Genomic DNA, 20,979 nt, shown 5'->3' on the forward strand with positions numbered 1-20,979 from the left:
TCATAAGAACAACGCCAATGCTGAGCCGCTGCTTTACAACGCATTCTCCTTTTAAATCAAATGGAAAATACTGATAACCCCACAGAAACTTAGATCTCAGCTCCAAATTGCTTATTTCTTCAAGAAAACTGGGCAAGATCATCACCATTTGGGGCAGTTATCAAGTACCTACTCGCTGGTGACTATAAGTTTAAGCCTTCTGATGTCATGTTAAATAGCAATAAATGTTACTTTCTGGCTCCAAAGTGATCTCTAGGGAAGTCCCTTTGAGTCTCAGTAATCAGCCACCTAATGAAAGCAGTAAATGCGCGCTCAGTGTCTCTTCATTATCTGGCAACATCATAAATATCTTATGAAAGAGTCAAAGCAAGAAGTTGATTGTGATGGAAAAAAACTGGCTTCCCAGTAAAAGGCTCCAATGCTTCCCCTTTGTTTACACAATGAAATCCAACACTTAGTTCCGCACATGTCCACTTCCGCGAACCTGGGCCCTCCCGCCTATCACCTCCTCGCCGGCGCGCGTTCTTGGCCGCTGAATGATCGTGCACAGTGGGATCTGCTCTTTCTCAGCGCCGACCCTCTCGCGTTCACGCGGCCCTCTGCCCTTCAGGATTTCCACCCATGTCCCCGGGCCCAGCTCCTGACACTGTGCCTGACTCACAGGCGGCCCTCAAGAAACGTTTGCTAAACTCAACACTAATTATAACTAAATATAAGAAGTGGATGCTTCTCTAAGAAAACGTTCTCTCCATTTACAACATTCCCAGCTCATTAGTTCCTCCGGGGGCAGATCTGCTTACAGTTACATCCACACAAGCGTCATAATGGTCACTTCTGCTCCAAAGTTTCCCGATTGCTCCTACCTTCCCTCTACAACCACGCTGACTTCATTTCATTGCTTATTATACTGCTGTTTCAAAAATAATACAACTGACGCTCTTTTTTAAAAAATAAAGATACACAAAAGAAAACATCAGTATTCACCCAGCACCCAGAAATAATGACTACTAAAACTTTAGTACAAAAATTATTGATTTGCATAACTCACAGATCATGTGTCCCATATATGAACATTTTATTTCAAAAATGGTACCATATAGTATTACCTACATATTTGTGTTTAGATCTTTTAAGCATCTTTCATATTCGTAAGTGTAATTTAATACTATTTTTAAAAGTATCTACAAAGCATTCCATTGTATGGATGTATCAATTTCTATTTGCGTAATAAACCTCCCTGTTGGACAGCAATTGTGGAATTGCTGGGCTCGGCTGTGTGTGTTTTATTTTTTATTTATTTATTTTTTTTGAGGAAGATTAGCCGTGAGCTAACTACTGCCAATCCTCCTCTTTTTGCTGAGGAAGACTGGCCCTGAGCTAACATCCATGCCCATCTTAGTCTACTTTATACGTGGGATGCCCACCACAGCATGGCTTTTGCCAAGTGGTGCCATGTCCGCAACCTGGATCCAAAGCAGCGAACCCCGGGCCGGCAAGAAGTGGAACGTGCAAATTTAACCGCTGTGCCACTGGGCCGGCCCCTGGGCTCGCCTCTGTGTGTTTTAAACTCTGACAGATCTCACCAAGCTGGCCTCAGAGGACTGCTCCAGATCACACCCCTCAACAAGCGAGGGAGACGGGCTCTTTCACCAAATTCTGTTTCCTTTTTTTTTTCCCCTTACAAATAGATGTGCATTCAGGCACATGGTAAAATATATTTCTTGATATGGGTTGTGGTCAAAGAAGTTAGAAGGGCACAGCTTTCTCTCAAAAATTTAACAAGAGGCTAATAGCTTAAGTAACTTTAAAAATAGCTTGAACCATTATAGTTAGGATGAAGAAATTACTACATTGCCTGAACATTAAAGATTTCAAAACATCTACTTAGAGTTTCATAATGGTTTCCATGATGGCGAATTTCAAAATGTACATATTTCTATTGCTGAAAAATCAAACATGACCACCATAGGCTTCACCAGAGAAGGCTCCACATTGACGACCAGATTCATTCTTTTTCTCTCTCCCCCATCCCTCTCTCAAGGGCAAACTGAAAATGAACAGAGCAGAAGGTGGTAGAAAGAATCCTGAGGAAAAAGCAGGGTTGGGTGGTAAGGAAGGTGGGGCTCAGGCAAACGACCGGGCCAGGGCCTTCGAAGCAGGAGGAAGTATCACTTCCTCGCAGGCCTCCTCCCTTGGGCTTCCTCTCTCAGGCCTCCCACTACAGGTCTGCTCTCCGTGACACAGCTTCGCCGTGGAAAGCAGAAGTGGTCCTGCCTCTCCAGACGGTCTCTCTGAGACAACCTTCTCCATTCCCCTCACCCCCGTGGGGGTTAACATTTACAGGAAGGCACCCAGGAGGCCCAGACACCAAGAAGACATCACTGCTGTAGCTGGAGGCAGAATGAGTCCAGACCCATCTCTCCACTCTCACTGTATTCTCTCACCAGCACCTAAAAGTGGGCCCAAAGAAGTCATTACAGCTTCCCCCCAGCGCTGTACCGAGAGAGGAAGGAGAATTGGAGAGGGGTGTTGGCAAAGAGCTTCCAGTCAGCGTGGCTTGGAGTCAATGAAGAGTAGTAGACTGACCTTACATGCTCCCTGAAAGGTGGGATTGTGGGCAGGCCCAGCAATATTTGACTTTGAACTGTGAACTGTAAAAAGGAAATGACACAGACTAAAAGACCCTCTGAGCTAAACAAATGGGGACTTCTTCCCAGTGTCCTACAACTTAACAAGAATGGAGCCTAGACCATTAAGAAACACCCACTCAGATTCTGTAAATTTACCCCTAGTGGTGTAATTTTATGGAACATCATTTATACATTTTAGCGTTATGAAAAATGAACACAGTTGCAATAAGACTAACCAATAATCTATTCCCATAAGTGATTAGCGCTCATCATGTCAATTCATGGTTTGAAGGCTTTGTAAGATGGTGAGGAAAGAGTTGGAGCAGGCAGCCAGACAAGGAAGACTGGAAATACGCTGAGGATAATAAAGCACAGTTAAATAATCAACACTTTGGAAGAGTGCTATACAAATGAAAACTATCACTTGATTCTAAATTTAACCTTCAAGAAATAACTTTGTGGCAAATACGGAGTATGGACAGCTTATTCAGGACTAAGGGAAAGTGAAGTCCAGCATGAGATTGAAGCAGCAGCCCAGGAATGAAGAGCAGAGGCCACTCCAGGCCCGGCAACTTGTCAGCAGGAGGAGCCTTTGTCACACATCATCCCAAGTAATTATTTAAACTTGCTATTCTACATTACAAGAGAGCACTTCCAGCTCACTTAAGCCAAGGCTATCTAGAAGAAAGTCCAAGTCTTTAAACTGGCCTGTTTCAAAAATTCTAACTCTTCAACTGGCAGATATCCATACTACTTGCTATACTTGGACTTCTCCCTCAAATGGGAACTTACTCCAAATAAATTTTAGAAATGATGATAGAGTGAACTCAATATTTCACAATTTAAGTATCAGGAAACTAGGGAGCTGTAAGAAATCTTTCAATATTTCTGACTGAAAAAAAAAACAAAACAACTTCCTCTTCCACGTCCCTCTCTTCACCACCATTCTTAAAAGACAGGAGGCAATGTGATCTATCGGAGGAGTGTGGGCCTATAACAGTGCCTTGGTTATCACAGGTGCTCGGTAAACACACACGTTTTAATTCTATGGACCCTGTCTCCTTACTTTACTTTTTACCTCCATTGATGCTCTCACTGTTACCACAACCACACAAGGAGGCCCCCGGGATTCACAGGGAGGCATTGCTAGCAGAGGCTGGAGGGAATCCCTTTGCAAAGTATTTCTTGGGCAATTCTATATTAACTAGTAAGCACCTGATAGCCCCCACGGCAGTCGCTAGAGCTGTTCTGAATGCAGCCAGTATAGTTGTCACCTTGGCAGTTATCAGAACTCCTCCCTCCCCAGGCAGGAAGCAGTGCTGAAAGGCACCAAAGTTCATCTCCTCAATACACCTAAGTGTCCTGCTTCACAGTGCACCTGCTCATTTGCCCCTTAGGTCACACAATTCCCAGGTGATAGGAGAAAATTACCTTGTGATCCCCTGCTTTAAAAATATTTATTAAACGAAAAACTAATTTCTTTGCTTTTAAGTAACTGAGTACCTACTATAGATCCAAAGGGAGAAAAGTGGGAAAAGCTCTAAAGCTGGAGCCAGAACACACACCTACTCCGCCCAACGATGTCACTTAACCAGGCCTGTGACCTTGGACATGACACCGACCCTCTTTCTCTGTGGCTGCCCCTGCCTACCCTGGGGGGCCATGAGACAATTAAATGAAATCAGAGTTCAGGAAGGCTTCAGAGCCCTGGATAAATGACAGGTGTTAGCACCATCATCACCAGGAAGAACCCTGGAGAGGTCTGAGGCCTTCTCTGCCATCAACGTGTCACTTATCAATGTCCCAACTAATGATTGTGGTGACTTTCAATGTTAATACTATCCACGCCTGAGGACACAGAGGTCATTCAGGTCAGCAGTGTGAGTGAGCTGTAACAGTAACATGTACACATTATATTCTCATTTATACAGGTTTAAAATTAATACAGGTTTGTTTATGGATAATATAGTTTAATTTTGTTAAATTACAACTCCATATATTCACTTGAACCAACTGGCGTCTCAGATGTTTTGGTGACTTATTTTTTAACACAAATATGATAGAACTAAAAGGTTTTGAAAGTCATTGATTCACAAACTGCTGGACCACTTTTCTGCTGAAAGAATGCCATTGGCGGGGAAGTGGAGATCACAAATTCTCCACATACCTTTGCAACACCAATGACTCTAAGATAAAGTGGATCTTTTTTTTTTTTGAGGAAGATTAGCACTGAGCTAACATCTGCTGCCAATCCTCCTCCTTTTGTTGAGGAAGATTGGCCCTGAGCTCACATCTGTGCCCATCTTCCTCTACTTTATATGTGGGACGCCTGCCACAGCATGGCTTGCCAAGCAGTGCCATGTCCGCACCTGGGATCTGAATCAGCGAACCCTGTGCTGCCCAAGTGGAATGTGCGCACCACTGCGCCACTGGGCTGGCCCCAAAGTGGGTCTTTTTGATTGGGCAAACTACCTTTGCAGGCTACCTCTTACTACTCCAAATGAAGACCTCTCTCCCAGTGGTACAGCAGAGTAACCAGGGCTGAATGGAGATTCCCACTTAGAACACTACAGCAGGGATACACTGACAATCCAAAAGAGATCCCCAAATCCCCATTTTAGAAACCAGGAAGTGGGGGACAGCAAGCTGCAAATGCTTTAGAGGCCAGCCCTATTCTTCCACCTTGCACAGGACCAGGATCAGAGCAGATTTTCATTCCTTCTTCTAAGTAATCTTGACTACGCGACAGGCACGGGGTCTAGCGTTTTGGACCAGACAGAGAAAGCTGTTTTCACGAAGCCTTCATTGTAGTGGTGAATATAGACTATACACGGGCAGACAAATCAAAATATAACTCTGCTTACTGCTATGAAGGAAATGTTGGCTGAATAAACGGCCCAAGTCACTTAGCGTAAATCACAGCTCCGGTAAATGGTGGAAGAGACCCAAACTCAGGTTTTGCTCCTGCCTTCCCTTCTCTGACATGGGCTGCCTTGTACTCTTCACTCAGGAAGTGGTCACCGCACTCTCCATCCAAAAAGGCCCAGTCACCAAAAGCCTCTTGTAATCAAATTAAACTTCCTCAAGCCTCAAGATGTTTACCTTGCACCCCCAAATGAGAACCAGTGACAACGAATCCCACCCTTTTCCAGCAGAGCTCACCATGTCAGGAGGGACTTTTTGGTACTTAGTCAGCTCCTGCGCTCCTTCAGTGCTTAAGGAGATGCTTCTGCCCTCCTGAACCCTGCAGGCGGCTGGGGGCAGCCAACAAGTCAAAAATCAGTCAAGCATCCTTGCTGGCTAGTTCTCAGGGTGAGTGAGACTTGTGGGGCCTGCTTTGGGACAGCAAATCCCTGGTGTATTTATTAAGCAGATTTACTAGTAAGGTCAGGTGGCTAAACTGGACATGTAGTCTTAGGTTTATAAGCAACAAATTACAAAGAACCATAAATCTCGATTTATGGACAGAATTATTTGCAATAAACAACAACAACAGCACCATTTATGGAATGCCTAGTATGTGCTTGGGGCTTTAAGTGCAATAAATAGCTCAGGAGGTAGATATATTCTCCTAGAGATGAGGAAACCCAAACAGGGAATTTCAATAATAAGATCAAGTTCACACACGGTTAGGAAATTGCAAGGCCTGAATTCAACTCGAGTTTCTGAGATGGCAAAGAAGTTGGGTGGATTGGGAGTAATTAAGACACATGCACACACACGCGTGGATATACAAAAAAATGAAGACACAATCACAAAACCACGCCGGCTATTAGAAGGAACGTTATAAACGTCCAGCAACCAGCAGTCGCCACGGTCGCCAGGATAACGCAGAAAAGTGGAAACTGACGCTAACACCCTTCCCCCAAGGCGAAGGAAAGGCAACCCCTGATTCTTAAAATAACTCGCGCTTCCTCTCCGCCGGCCGGCGGGGCACCGGACTGCTCCTCCGCAGGCCGAGAGGCGCCGAGCTCAGCGGGAGGGTGAGCACCAGGCTCCTTCGCAGCCCCTCGACGTCACGCTGCTGCCGGCGCTACCGAGGAGGGCTGCTGCCCGCGGGCCTGGGGGAGGGCCGGCCCGAGCCCCATCCCTCACCTCTGGGGACCCACGGCCCGGCGAGGAGACCAGACTGGGCGACCCGAGGAGTCCCCTCCAGGATCCCCGCCGCGCGCCCGCTCCGCGTGGAGAGGGGCTTCCCCGCGGCGCCGGGAGTGGCCCGAGCGAGGACAGCATCCGGCCCTCGGGTCCGCGCCACAGGGACTCGCGGGGCGCCCGCCCCCGCGCCCGCAGCTCCCGCCACGCCCCTGTGCGCTCCAGGGGGAAGACACCTGCGGAGCTGCGCGCCCCCGCGTCCTCACTCGGGCCAGGTCACCCACAGGCGCAGGGCTGCGGGGTGCCCTCGCCGCCGGGGCCGGGCGCCCGTGCGCGCCCCCCGCTCCCGCGGCCCGCGCCGACCCCCAGCCCCCGGCCCAGGGCCGGCCCCGCGCCCAGGACTCCGGCCAGGCGCACAGCCGCGGCTTCCGCCCGCTCCGCCCCGCGCCGGCGCCCACCGCCGGCCTCGCGCCCGGGACTCACCAGCTCGCGGTGAAAGTTGCGGGGCGGCGGCGGCGGCGCTCCACGGTGACTTGAGTTCAGAGCTGGGGACGCGACGGGGCGGCCCAGCGGGCCCCGCGTGGGCAGGGGCTGCGGGCCGGGGAAGGAGGGCGCGCGGCGGGGGGCTGCGGGCGCGGGGCCCGGGGTGGCGCGGCCGCCCAGCCTGCCGCGGGCTAGAGGCTGTGGCGCGTCGGGCCCGGGGGCGCCACGGCCGGGGAGCGAGCGGCGGGCGGCCCGGAGCGGCGGGAGAGGAACTGGCTGTCGCTGGGCTCGGCCGAGAGGTCCCAGCTACTTCCTGGTGCTCGGATTTGCATACTGCGCCCGGAGGGCGGGGAAGTGACCGTTTGGCCTCTGCCCAAGGTTTGGGTCTTTCGTGTGGCCGTCGCGCAGAGCTTTGAAGGCAGAGGAACCTGGCGTCCCAGTGTGCAGCTTGGGAGGGTGGAGCTGCCTCGGGCCCAACATTCTCAGGCAGATACGGACCTCTTCCACGGAAATCCTCTGAAGCCTTCGCGTCTTAGCGCGTCGACGAAACTTCTCACGCCTCCTTGCTTTCCCTTCCAGCCTCCTCCCCAAGGTGTTAGGAGGTGTTGTGCCCCTGGCAGCAGAGGGGACGCGCTTTGATCCCCCCACATTCGGAGTTCTCTAGACAGGGAATCTCATGTGCCGAGTTGATGCTCGGGTCTCATTACAGAGTAAGCTCCTGAAGGGTGTACACGAGGGTGTTCAGGGTATTGATGCGAGCTGGTGGCTGTGGATTTAATGCCCTGGCAAGCACTCAATTCTTCAAAACTTCTATTTCTTCCTGGGAAAATGGAGATAAGGATGGCTAGTTTGTAGGATTACTGGGAGGATGAAATGCCTTCTGTAAGGGGCTCACACCGTGCCGAACACCCAGTAATGAGCACTGTTATTCTGTCATTCCTACTATCTCTGCATCCCCACATGCAGTACAGAGCTTGGCATGCAGCAGGTGCCTAACTAGTGTTTGTTGAAAGAATAAGCTGCGTCTTGAAGCTCATATTCCAACTCAGTTAGTGCCACTTAAAAATCCAAGATATAATAGTAGCCTCAGACATGAACAGACATTTCTCAAAAGAAGATATGAATATGGCCAATAGACACATGAAAAGATGTTCATCATCGCTAATCATCAGGGAAATGCAAATCAAAACTACACTAAGATATCACCTTACCCCCGTTAGATTGGCAAAAGCATCCAAAACCAAGAACGACAGATGTTGGAGAGGTTGTGGAGAAAGAGGAACCCTCATACACTGTTGGTGGGAATGCAAACTGGTACAGCCACTATGGAAAACAGTATGGAGATTTCTCAAAAAGTTAAAAATAGAAATACCCTATGACCCAGCCATCCCATTACTGGGTATCTATCCTAAGAACCTGAAATCAGATATCTCAAGAGTCCGTTGCACCCCTATGTTCATCGCAGCATTATTTACAATAGCCAAGACGTGGAACCAGCCTACATGCCCAGAAACTGATGATTGGATAAAGAAGATGTGGTATATATACACAATGGAATACTACTCAGCCATAAAAAAAGACGAAATTGGCCCATTCACAACAATGTGGATGGACCTCGAGGGCATTATGTTAAGCGAAATAAGTCAGTCAGAGAAAGACGAACTCTATATGACTCCACTCATAGGTGGAAATTAGTATATTGAGAAGGAGATCTGATCGGTGGTTACCAGGGAAAAGGGGGGGTGGGGGGAGGGTACGGAGGGGGAAGTGGTGTACCCACAACATGACTAACAAAAATGTACAACTGAAATCTCACAAGGTTGTAATCTATCATAACATTAATAAAAAAAATATATATATATACCCAGAATCTAAAAAAAAAAAAAAAAGAAAAGAAAAAAATAGTAGCCTCAGTCACTGTGGATGCCCACTTGTTCTAAGCAAGATTCTGCTCACTGGGATGCCAGCACTGCACCACGCTGGAGAATTTACAAGGAAATAAACAGCACTTTGTAGGAGATTTGGTATTTGTGTTAATAGCAGCAAATACTTACTTTAGGGTCTATTGGGTGCCAGACATTGCCCTAAGCACTTCAGATGGGTTACCTTTTATTGACCATGTTATTAAGAGGTTGGCCCCACAGAAAGAGGCTGCAGCCACAGCCCAGTGGGCGAGTCAGACACCACATAATACAGTCCCATACAGCAGTCACTATTCCTGGTAACAGAGGATGAAGGTTTGCAAACTTCTGCCTTAAACAAAAAGAAGTAAGGTGGTTTATACCTATGATGTTCAGTGGTGTGTAGTTGGTTAATTTCCTGCTGAAGAGGAAGGGGTGGGTTACTTGTTGGAAGGTGTCGAAAGTGCGGGTGAAATCTGTCACAGATCCTGCGGAGTGATTCACTACCAGGGGGCCTGTTCCCTGGACTTCTCTTCAGGATGACCTCTCAAATGTATTGGCCCTAACTTAAAACATCTCCTGTTGCCAGTGAGTCCTCGAGATCCTGGCTAAAAGGATACATGTGGCAAATAAGAATAGGATACGGAATGTTTGGTGTTGGTCAATCGATCTGGAATATCCTGCCAGTGTTTTTGGTAAAATGCCTCTTGGCGTGAGGAACAAAGCATCATCAGAAAGAGCTGGGCTTGCACCCGGCTACGCCACTTCTGCCTCCTCACACACAAGCATCCTAGCTGAGTTCATCTCTTTATTCTTATTTGGAAAAGAAAAAAACTATTGTCCTTCCCACATCTCAGGCTGTATTCATATATCCTGAATACTTCCTCCACCCTCTCTCTGTATCTCTCCTTCCTCTGTAAAGTCCCATGAAAGTTGCATGGCCCAGAAAAGTTGTAGGTAAAGCCCTCATTGGTAGCCTTCTTTTCTAGGTATCTAGAGCACTTAACAGTGTGCAACAGGCATTTTAAACTAGACTTAGGTACTTGTTAGCATTGTTGGCCTTCGTTTCATGTGAATAAATAGTAACCCCTGTTTGGAAGGCATTGCTTCTTGTATTTGTCTCTTTCCTGCTGTACCTCTCAAAAGTTCTGTTAGGTGCTTTAAAATACTTCCTTAGTATTGACTGATTGGTTCATTGATTGAGGGGCTGAGTTGTCTCAACAGTATTCTCTATTGAGAATTGAGCACGGGAGGGAATGATCAGGGGGAGGTTGAAAATTAACAAAGACCCCTTGACAGGGTAAGCAGGCTTTGAAGAGGTGAGGGATGTGACTGAGAAGGACACAAGGAGGAAGTAGTGGAAATGGCATCAACCTTGTCTAGTCGATCCTCATTTTTTTCAGATTCTGTATCTGCAAATTCACCTACTCACTAAAATTTATTTGTAACCGCATAATCAATCCTTGCAGCACTTTCACAGTCATTCATGGACATGAGCACAGAGGTGAATATTTGAGTCTCCCCATGTACACCTTCCCAGCTGAGGTCAGATGAGGTGATGCTCCGCCTTCTTGTTTTAGCTCATGTTCTATCAACGTGTCCTTTGGGGGATCTATTTAGTGCCATGTTTTTTGCATTTTTGTGCTTTTTGATGGTGATTCCACTGTTTAAAATGGCCCCCAAGCGTAGTGCTGAAGTGCTGTCAAGTGTCCTAAGAAGGCTGTGATTGCCTTATGGAGATTACCTTATGGAGAAATACGTGTGTTAGATCAGCTTCATTCAGGCATGAGTGTGGTCAGTAAGCTTAGTGAATCAACAATAGACAAAGTGTCTTTAAACAGATTTACACCTAAAACAAGGTTATCTATCAATCAATTGATGAAAATGTGGTGTCCAGAGGCTTGCAGCAACCTAACCCTGTGTTCCTCCTAGGAACAATGGTCAGCGTTAACTGCTTCGTTGTTTGTGGCACTTTATAGATCATAACTACCAAAAAACTACCACAGAAATTGACGGTGCGTAAGAACATCCCATCTTCCACTGGTAGGAAAACAAAACCCCTGATCTCAAGGAAATTCTCCTTCAACACAGACCTTCACAGATCCTGGCACTTACAGCCGAGTTGGTCATGCTTGGCACACACTTTCCTTTCAGCCCACCCACCTCGCCATATAATCTGCAGCCCATCACGTTGCCATGGTGTAGACTGTCCGTGGTGCCTCTGTCCCTCTTCTGGAAGCTGCCCTTCGGAATCCTCAGGGCAACTCAGGGACTCCTACAGACTGTTTACACAAGACCCCTGGCTGGCTTTGTGGGGAGAGGCAGAGTGGAGGCTAAGGCTCTCCATCTGACTCTCACAAACATGGACACACACCTGAAGCCCAAGTAGCAAATAAGAAAGAGCAGTGCTGCTCAATCCTGGGCCACGTCAGAACCACTTGCCCAGGCCCTACTCAGATAATTAAATCAAAGCCCGGGGGGTGGATTGAGGGGAGACCCAATCATCAGAGATTCTGAAGCTCCCCAGGTGGTACAAATGAGCAGCCAAGATTGGGAACCGTTGGGAAAGAGCCCCAACTAAACACCCTGGGAGAACATGGGCCACATTTGCTAGATAGGTTTCTCCTGATCACCAGGGATCTTAATAAAATACACTAGTGGGGGGCCGGCCCCATGGCATAGTGGTTAAGTTCACGCACTCTGTTTCAGTGGCCCAGGGTCCATGGGTTCGGATCCCTGGTGCCGACCTACACGCCTCTCATCAAGCCATGCTGTGGGAGTATCCCACATACAAAATAGAGGAAGACTGGCACAGATCTTAGCCCAGAGACAATCTTCCTCACCAAACAAACGAAAAACAGGCTAGCAGGCCTCTCATCTGCACACTTGGGGCTGATGAATCAGAAATGTTGTTTAAAGTGGGGAAATCATAAAAATGATGTGAATGTGCCTTCAACATTTCACTTGAACTTCAACCTCAAGTTCATTCATTCACTGCCAACCTCTCGTGTAATGCAGGGGTTTTCTCTGAGCCGGAATCACTTACGTAGCATTCTGGGCCGTCTTTCCTACCTAAACCACACCCGTGACACCTCCCTGATTTCCAGTTACAGCTTTGTGGAAGCAGAGCCATCTCACCCACAATCTCCTGTCTTCCACAGCTGCTTCACTCACACCTAATTCAGTGCAGCTGTTGGCTTTTACCATTTTACCTGTGACTGCTTCCAAATATTGAACTTAGCTTACATGGAAACAACTTTTGCTCTCGTATTTTTTGTTTCTATATAATAAAATCGCCTATTTGTAATAGCAGGTGCACGTTGACATCAAAACTGCTGGCTTTTGGAAAAGTATGTGAGCATTGCCCAGAGGAGAAGGTTTACTTTGCTGGAGGGCTGGAGCCGTGCATTACAGAGAGAAGCGAGAGTGTCGGTTCGTCCAGAGCCCGTGGGGAAGAGGTTGATTTCTGAGGCTTTCGGTCACCACTCCCACCCAGGAACCGGGCAGGTCGTTTGATGTTAAAGCCTCCAACCAACCCCCACAACCAGCAGGTTTTACTTTCTACATTTGTTAGATAAGAAAATGGCCCAAATTCGCCTTGCTGGAGTGGCACATGCTGGATTCGAAACCAGTTCTCTCTGTCAGACGATATCACAGCTCGAGCTCGCACCCTTAGATTACAGTGCCTTCTGCAAAGTCCGGGCTTCTGAGCCTGACAAACCACAGAAACAGCACAGTGTGCCCGGAAGCAAGCAGGGCTAAATCTAAGCAGAGTCCTTTTCAGTTCTTTTACCATATAGTGTAAAGGAACAACCAAGCTAACTGGACAAGAAATTGTTCAAACTGAGCCAAATAATAATGGGAATAACACCAACCACATAATTAGGTTTGAAATCTTATCAAATTTACAACAAATCACTCAGTGGTACACAAGATTGTGCTTCATGGTAATTACAGTAGACCAAAGTAGTGAAGCATGCATAAAAAATTGCCTCATGTAGTTGGAGTTTAGGGTTCTGGGGTCTCCCAGGGAATGTCCAGAAGGTACGAGGGAGAATTGCTTGTGACTTCATTTGTGTTTCCTCTCTGAGGGCGGAGCCCCAGCACCACCTCCCCTCTGTCTCCACCTTCTGATCATCAGCAAGGCTGCCCAGCCCCTCAAATCAAGCTGGTCTCAGGACGCAGTGGCTGCCCTGCCCCAGTTCTAATTCTAGAGGTGCCAACCTGTTTTTTAGATGATCTCATGCTAAATAGGAACACGTGTTTAGCTTTTCATAATTTCAGACTTAAATAAAACTTCCAAGGATAGCACAAAGAATCACCATATATCCCTCAGCCAGACTCTCCAGCTGTTAAGGTTTAACCATATTTGTGCTCCATCTATAAGTTTCTCAGAACTGTTGTTTTAGAGTACATTGCAGAGGTGGTGCTCCTTTAGCCCTCCATACTTCAGGTTGTGTTTCCTAAAACAGAGACGTTCTCTTAACAGGAAAGTAACCTTCATACAGCACAATCTACAGGCCAGATTCAAATATTGGCAATTGTCTCAAAACTATACTTCCTAGCCAAAGAAAATCACAGATCGTGCTTTGCATTTAGTTTTCATGTCTCCTTAGTCGTCCTTTAATTTAGAACAGTTCCTCAGTCTTTTTTGTGCTTCACAATATTGACATTTTTTTAAGAATACCAACCAGTTATTTTGTAGGTTTCTCTCAATATGGGTTTATGTGCTATCTCCTCAGGATTAGATCCAGGCTGTGCATTTTTGTCAGGAGCATCACTATAGTGAAGTGCTGTTGTGTTCTTCTCAGTGTGGCTATCAGGAGGCACAGGGGGTCCATTTTCTCATTGCTGGTGAGGTCAACTTGGGTCACTTGGTTTAGGAGGTGTCTGCCTAGTTTCTCCACTTTAAAATCATTATTTTTACTTTTATAATTAATCAGTATCTTATAGTGTGATACTTTGATACTCTTTCCTGCTCTTCATCAAACTTTTACCCACTTGTATTAGCATCCATTGATGATTCTTGCCTGAATCACTTATTACTGTGATGGTTGCCAAATGGCATATCCTATGACTTTTGAAAAAAAAGAACTTTCTGGAATTGGATTGTGTCAGGGAAAGGAGATAGAAGAAATTTAGAAAAACAAGTGGCAAGGATCAAGAAAAAGGACATAAAAACCACTTGATTTTCAGAACAGCTTCATGAGGTAGTTTAATCAGAGAGCTTTCTTAAGGACTGTTGGCATTAAGACTATGGCAGTTTGGACGAAGGTGGAGGGGCAAGGGTCATGTGGTGCCTAGGACATTATGCAGGAAGGTGGGCCTTGGGGGGAAATAAATGAGTGTATTCTGTAAGCAGAGGCTGGAGCCTGTGTGAGGCGCCGGGTTGGAAAGAGCTGCAGAAAGAGACATCCCCCTCATCACCACCACCAGGCGCCCCCTGCCCCCACCCCGCCGCGGGGCAAACTTGGCCTGCTGCTCCAGGAGTCCAGGGGTGCACATGCAGACATTGATCTTGAAAGCTGGTTATATTGTTTAATTCCTTCTGGAAGATGCAGCTCCACTAATCCCCTTTAATGTTAACAGCAACAAACAAGTCAATTAACAAAGAGGGGCAGAGGATGGATGGGGGGCCTGTCTCCAAGGGTGAGCAGAGGCCATCAACCCCACTCTCAGAAACTGGGCAGGCATCCTGCTCAAGTGGGCTGGGCCGTGGACACAGATGAAGTGTGGACCTCGAATGCTCAGCTGCAGTGCTTCCGGACTCTCGCGATATGCTTTCTACTCCATCTTCTTTTAGCTCTGCTCCTCCTCACTTTCCAGAGAGCAGAGGCCGCCTGTGTAACCTGAGTGTGTGTGGGAGGAGGGCTGGCCCTTCAGGCTGGGTTCTGGTCCTAGGCCTGTGGCTGGAGGCCTGAGCCCGGCTCGCCTGCTTCTTCCAGCTCAGGGCTTGGAGTCTGACCTTAGTAGAGGTTTTTGTCCTTCCTAGAGACAGGGCTGACCCCATTCCCTCCCTTCTCCCCCCATCCCTTCTCTACTGCACATGCCAGAGGTTCACCTCAGTTAGAGGGGGTCCAGCATCCCTGGCCTAGAAACTGGCTGTCCTAGCAACAGCCACCTCACCCAGGGCCCCCACCCCGAGACCTCTCTGTCTTTAAGAGAGTCGCATGTACATATGCGTATGTGTGCATAAAAGATAAGGATTAAAAAATCAAACCTGTGTTAACAGCAAAAAAGGGTGACTTTAGCTCAAATGGTTATAGATACCAGGACATTAATAAATAAAAAAGGAAAATCATAGAAACCCTTTCAGGCTATAGAAAAATTTTAATAATTTTTGTAAAATATTGTTTATGCATAAACTACCACAAAGCAGAATTTCTCAAAACGTTTATTAAATATTAATAGGGGTTACATGGAAAAAGTATTCATGGTCAAGTTGGTTTGGGGACCTTGAGTTGCGCTGAGACTTAGATGCTCCTCATAGCGCAGTGATGTCACCGTTGAGCTCCAGGAAGGGGCTAAAGTGTGTGGGTGTCCAGACTCCTGGACCCAGGAGCTGAGTTGCTGAGAGATGCACTTGGGACCAGCTGTCAAAGAGAAAACCCAGCTACTCGTGTTAGTGCTTGGTGCTGCATGGTGCTAACAGGGCATTGTGTCTGAGGCCCCTGGAACTGTGCTGCTGCCTTGGCCACTGTCATAGACATGACAGCAAAATAGTTTAAATCCTGAGCATGAAAGTGATGCAATGGATGTCTGCACTGCTTTCCCAGGAGGAAAACATACCCAACCTCCCTCCCAGAGCTTTATGTCACTCTATGTTGGTAGAACTGTCCATCATAACCTTTCATCGTGAACTGTCAGGGGCTCTTCAGGGCCTAGCTAATGCTATCACCCACCTCTCATTCATCTACCGACCCTTTCAGTCAGCCCATAATTCTGTTCTCTGAGTACCGCCTTGTGGGCCAGAAGCAAGAGGGCGTGCTGAATCGGATCCTCACAAGCACTCTGAAAACAGCTGTGGAGTGAAGACATAGCCAGAGGAGGATGTTTACGTAAAGTTGATATCAATTCTACATTATGTAACATTCTTTGTTTGCGCTGACCGATGTTGTATCATCTTTATGTATGTACGTATTTAGTTTGATGACCATTTTGGATATTGTTTCTCAGTCAAAGCTGCCTTTCAATGAATTTAGCCTCAAATGCAACTTCTGTTTTTTGCCCTGGTAGGAGGCGTTGACTGAATTTGCCAGTTCTCTGTAGAGCCAGCCTGATATCGCGATGTGGTTATTACCACTTCTTGTACACACATGGCCACCACTGCTGTAAGATGAGAAGGATTTCACAGGAATCTATAGATTCTAATTATGTGTGAAAAGCTGTTGGTGCTTTAGTATGAACCCCATTGGCTTATCCTCAAAGAGCGTGTCAGACCAACAAGCTAGTGATGCCTTTTGCCCAACTGAAGTGTCAGGGGAGACCTCTATGGCTTCACTGTAGTCATTTTCCATCATTACCTCCACCTCTAGAAAAGTCCTGACAAGGCAGAGTATTCTTACAGGTCACTCCATAAAACCTCAACCACCTTCTAAAGGTAGAGTTCCTTCCAGGGTTGGTTGATGATTTTCTCTGCCGCTGGGTGTGTCTTTTTGTTGATCTAAATAGTTTATGTGTGTCTATCCCTCGGAAGTCCTGTTTATTTTGATTAGTTATTGTTAAACTCTGGGAATAAGAATAGACTGTCCTGTGAGACAGAGTATTTGGTTCTTACGGATTCTTCAGATCTGATTGTAAGTAGGATTCAAAGTTACGAGAGGAAAAAGTTGCATTAGGAAAGTTGGAATTTAAGACAGTATTTATTTACCTTACCACCCAGTGGGAGAGTTTTCACTGAACTAATAGGATTTTGAAACTGAATTGCTCACTTATGTGACCCAGGGATATCAGAAGAGGTTCTTCTGTGATTACAGGGGAAACTAGACTTAATTTGACTGTTTGCTCCTATGTAAAGTGAGTCACATCTAGCTCATACAAGTACAGTGAAGGCAGTAAAGTAACCCCATTTTCCTAATCTATGCATAAAGTAGTGATGGCATGAGGTGGGAGACAAGGTAGAAGGAGGAACAGGTCAACTAACGCTTTGAGTACACACGACATTGAGGATATTTTTATGTGGCTTAGTCCACACTGACAGATAACTCTGTTTTTATTTTCACATGCTCCCCTTTCCCTCCATCTTCACATGGCTAATTCTTACCCATCCTTCAAGGACCAGTTCAAGTGACGCCTCATCAAAGAAGCCTTCTTCAGATTCATTGTATCTCTTCCCCACTTGAAATCCTACGGAAAGTTACCTCTAGTTATTGTTGACACTTGCCACTTTATACCTTTATTCTAATATTGTTATTTATCTGCATGGAGCTCCTACAGTAGACCGTGAACTTCTGAAGGAGGATCCAGGCCTGGGTTTTGTTATTGAGGTATAATTGTCATATAACATTATATTAGTTTCAGGTGTACAACATAACGATTTGATATTTATATATATTGTGAAATGATCACCACAATAAGTCTAGTTAACATCTGTCACCATACATAGTTACAGAATTTTTTTTTCTTGTGTAGCACTGTTTTCTTGGCTTTGTTTTTGTTTGTCATTGTTGTTACTCCAGGCACTAAGGGCAGGACATATAAGCAGCAGGTACTCAGAGTGAGTTCGCCTAATGAAGAGTATGGAATAAGAGGTTGGAACCCAGAGAGGCAACGTTTTGTTTTGGTTCACGGGAGAAACCTACTATTATTTGTTGTTATGGGTTGAATTGTGTCCCCCTAAAAGTTATTGAAGTCCTGATCCCCAGTACCTGTGAATGTGACCTTGTTTGGAAACAGGGTCTTTGCAGATGATCCAGTTAAGAGAGGTCATTAGGGTCGAGCTCAATTCCATATGACTCTGTCCTTTAAAAAAGGACAACTTGGACTCAGATATACAAGCCTGCACACAGGGAGATGCCATGTAAAGATGAAGGCAGGGATTCAAGTCATGCATCTACAAGCCAGGGATGCCAGATATTGCTAGGAAACCAGCAGCAGCTAGGAGAGAGGCAGAGAAGAGTTTTCCTTATAGTCTCAGAAAGGACCAACCCTGCCAACACCTTGATCTTGGACTTCTGGCCTCCAGGACCATAAGACAATCAATGTCTGTTGTTTAAGCCACCAGTTTGTGGTACTTTGTTACAGCAGCCCTAGAAAACTAACACAGTTCTTGAGTTCCCAATCGGCTTCAGGAGCTGGGCCAGTGACTTATATAGATCATATATATAATTCTCACAGTAATGTTTGAGGCATATGCTGTTTACTCTGTTTTATATTCGATGAGACTAAGTCACTGAGGGGTTAAGGAGGTTTTCCAAGATCACACAGACCACTCACAGCCAGTGAGTAACAGAGTCGAGTCTTGACTTTAGGTTTAGCTACCCAAGCCTATGGCCTTCCCACTGCACCGTCCTGCCTCTTCCCACCTCCTTCCATCATACGTTCCTCTGTAGCTTTAATGTCAACATTTGACCATCTTATAGCAATAAACACCTAGTATAGTGCTAGCTACACTTGGCTAAAGCACTCCTATTTAGGACTTCTGTATCCCCTAAAGTGGGAACTGCAGACATATTCAGGCTCTGCCGTAGTATTTGTGGGACCTCTTATGAAAGTACAAATGGAGACCCAAATAATGTATGTCAAATATATCTAGTCTATAGAAGTCAAGCAACAGTTAAGTAAAATATGACCTAGGGTTCTCCAGAGAAACAAAATCAATATGATATAATTAATATACTAATATAATCACTATCAGAATATAATCAATATCCATATAATATATAGACTATATATATGTGTGTGTATATATATATGTATTGTATATATGTATTTATGTAGAGAGAGAGAGAAGAGAGATTTATTTTAAGGAATTGGCTTATGCGGTTATGGAGGCTGGCAAGTCCCAAATCTGCAGGGCAGGCCAGCAGGCTGGAGACCAGGGAAGAGCTGATGTTGCAGCTCGAGTCCGAAGGCGGTCTGAGGGCAGAATTCCTCCTTCCTCAGGGGACCTCAGTCTTTACTCTTAAGGCCTTCACCTTATTGGATGAGGCCCACCCAGATTATGGAGGTTAATCTGTTTTACTCAAAGTCTACTGATTTCAATGTTAATCTCATCTAAAAAACTTCACAGCAACCTCTACACTGGTGTTTGACCAGATATCTGGGTACCATGGCCTAGTGAAGTTGGCACATAAAACTAACCATCACAAAGGTCAAAAGGGCTTGGGAAGTTAGAATTCTCAGACTCCTTGAAGTTGTGCATCAGGGTGTGGCAATACCAGAAGGGCTGGCTGAAAGCCACCTCCTCTTCTCGCCCCTTCTGCCCCTCACTTTGAGCAGCCTTGCATGCAGGAGTGTGGCCTTCCTAACTCATACATCCAGATGCCATCTGCGTCCCCACAGCCAGCTGTCCCTTGGCCACCCCTCAGCCTGGGGTGGGGAAGAGCACATGCTGCAATGCTATCCTCCCTATGGGAGGAGACCTGAGCATCTGATCTACCCAGGGGCACATAGGCAGGGCCTCTGTGGTTTGTGGTCCTTGGAGCATGGTCTGGAAGTGGGTCCAGACCCCACTATGGAAAGGCAGGGCATGGCAGGAGCAGAGCCTTTACCATGTAGAGAATGGGGCTGGACCCCTCTTACTGGACTCCAAGGCACAGGGCATAGTCATGCCCTCTCGGCTTCTGCTGGGCGTGAGATTCAGAAAGCTTCAGTGATGGGCCTCAGGCACTCAGCTGATTTGATGCAGGGCTGGCACCACCAGCTACATCTTCTAGTTCCCAGCCGGTACAACCTCCATTATTCTATGCAGCATTGCTCTAGACACTGGGCTTAGTTTCATCACAAATAGATTGTTGGGACATTTGCTATAAGCTACCCTCAGGCATGTGTTTTCAAACTGCTGTATAGCTAAATGTGTTTCATGGGAGTGTCTTTCCTTTATTCCCATAATCACTGCTCTCGAATAGAATATCAGATTTAACTGTATCAAATTGCCATTTTTACACATCAAAAATGGTTGAAGATTGGCAATTTTACATAATTCAACATGCTACCAAAGTTTAACCTTAATATTAACTATGTCTTTTTTACAAATAGGGATTGGTCTTTCAATAAACTCCATGGGAAATAAACAAAAAATAAAAACAAAATCTTAATAAAATTAAAGACTAGAGATAAGATAAAATTACTACCTAAACTCTCTTGGAGCTTACTGAATGAAAAGTAACATTGAACCAAGGGAGATGGGGTCAGGCACACAGAAACATAACTTCTTCCCTGGTCTAAACTCCTACCTCTTACTCTGGTCTTCATGTTTTTTGGAGGGTAGTGGGCCCACACAGATGGATTTTGTTCAAGTGGTTGGAATGCTCTCACTGGAAAGAAATGAGGTGTAAGAGGGTAGTTGTGATAATATTGTGGTAAAAGAAATATAATAATAACATTTAAAAAAATTATTTTAGAATGCATTATTTCATTCAATTTTATAAGAAGTCTGTTTTTTTTTTTTGAGGAAGATTTAGCCCTGAGCTAATATCTGCTGCCAATCCTCCTCTTTTTGCTGAGGAAGACTGGCCCTGAGCTAAAATCTGTGCCCATCTTCCTCCACTCTATATGTGGGATGCCTGCCATAGCATGGCTTGCCAAGCGGTGCCATGCCCACACCCGGGATCCGAACGGGAGAACCCCAGGCAGCCGAAGTGGAACATGCAAACTTAACCGCTGCGCCACTGGGCCGGCCCCTATAAGAAGTCTTTGAGGTACAGAGGGTA

The 20,979-nt window shown here is 46.1% G+C and overlaps 1 protein-coding gene across 2 annotated transcripts in view; it reads right to left on the reverse strand.

Annotated features, from left to right (window-relative positions):
• LYN (LYN proto-oncogene, Src family tyrosine kinase) overlaps window positions 1-7,521 on the reverse strand; it is a 113,899-nt gene extending 106,378 nt beyond the window's left edge. The window contains exon 1 of one of the 2 annotated variants that reach the window (XM_070630596.1): window positions 7,206-7,521. The gene's annotated coding sequence lies outside the window, so the exon portion shown is untranslated. The remainder of the gene's footprint in view (window positions 1-7,205) is intronic. The other variant, XM_070630595.1, reaches the window with a different exon arrangement.
• Window positions 7,522-20,979: the final 13,458 nt, after the last annotated feature.

Source organism: Equus przewalskii, chromosome 8 (assembly GCF_037783145.1).
Source record: "Equus przewalskii isolate Varuska chromosome 8, EquPr2, whole genome shotgun sequence".
Classification (NCBI taxonomy): Eukaryota; Metazoa; Chordata; class Mammalia; order Perissodactyla; family Equidae; genus Equus; species Equus przewalskii.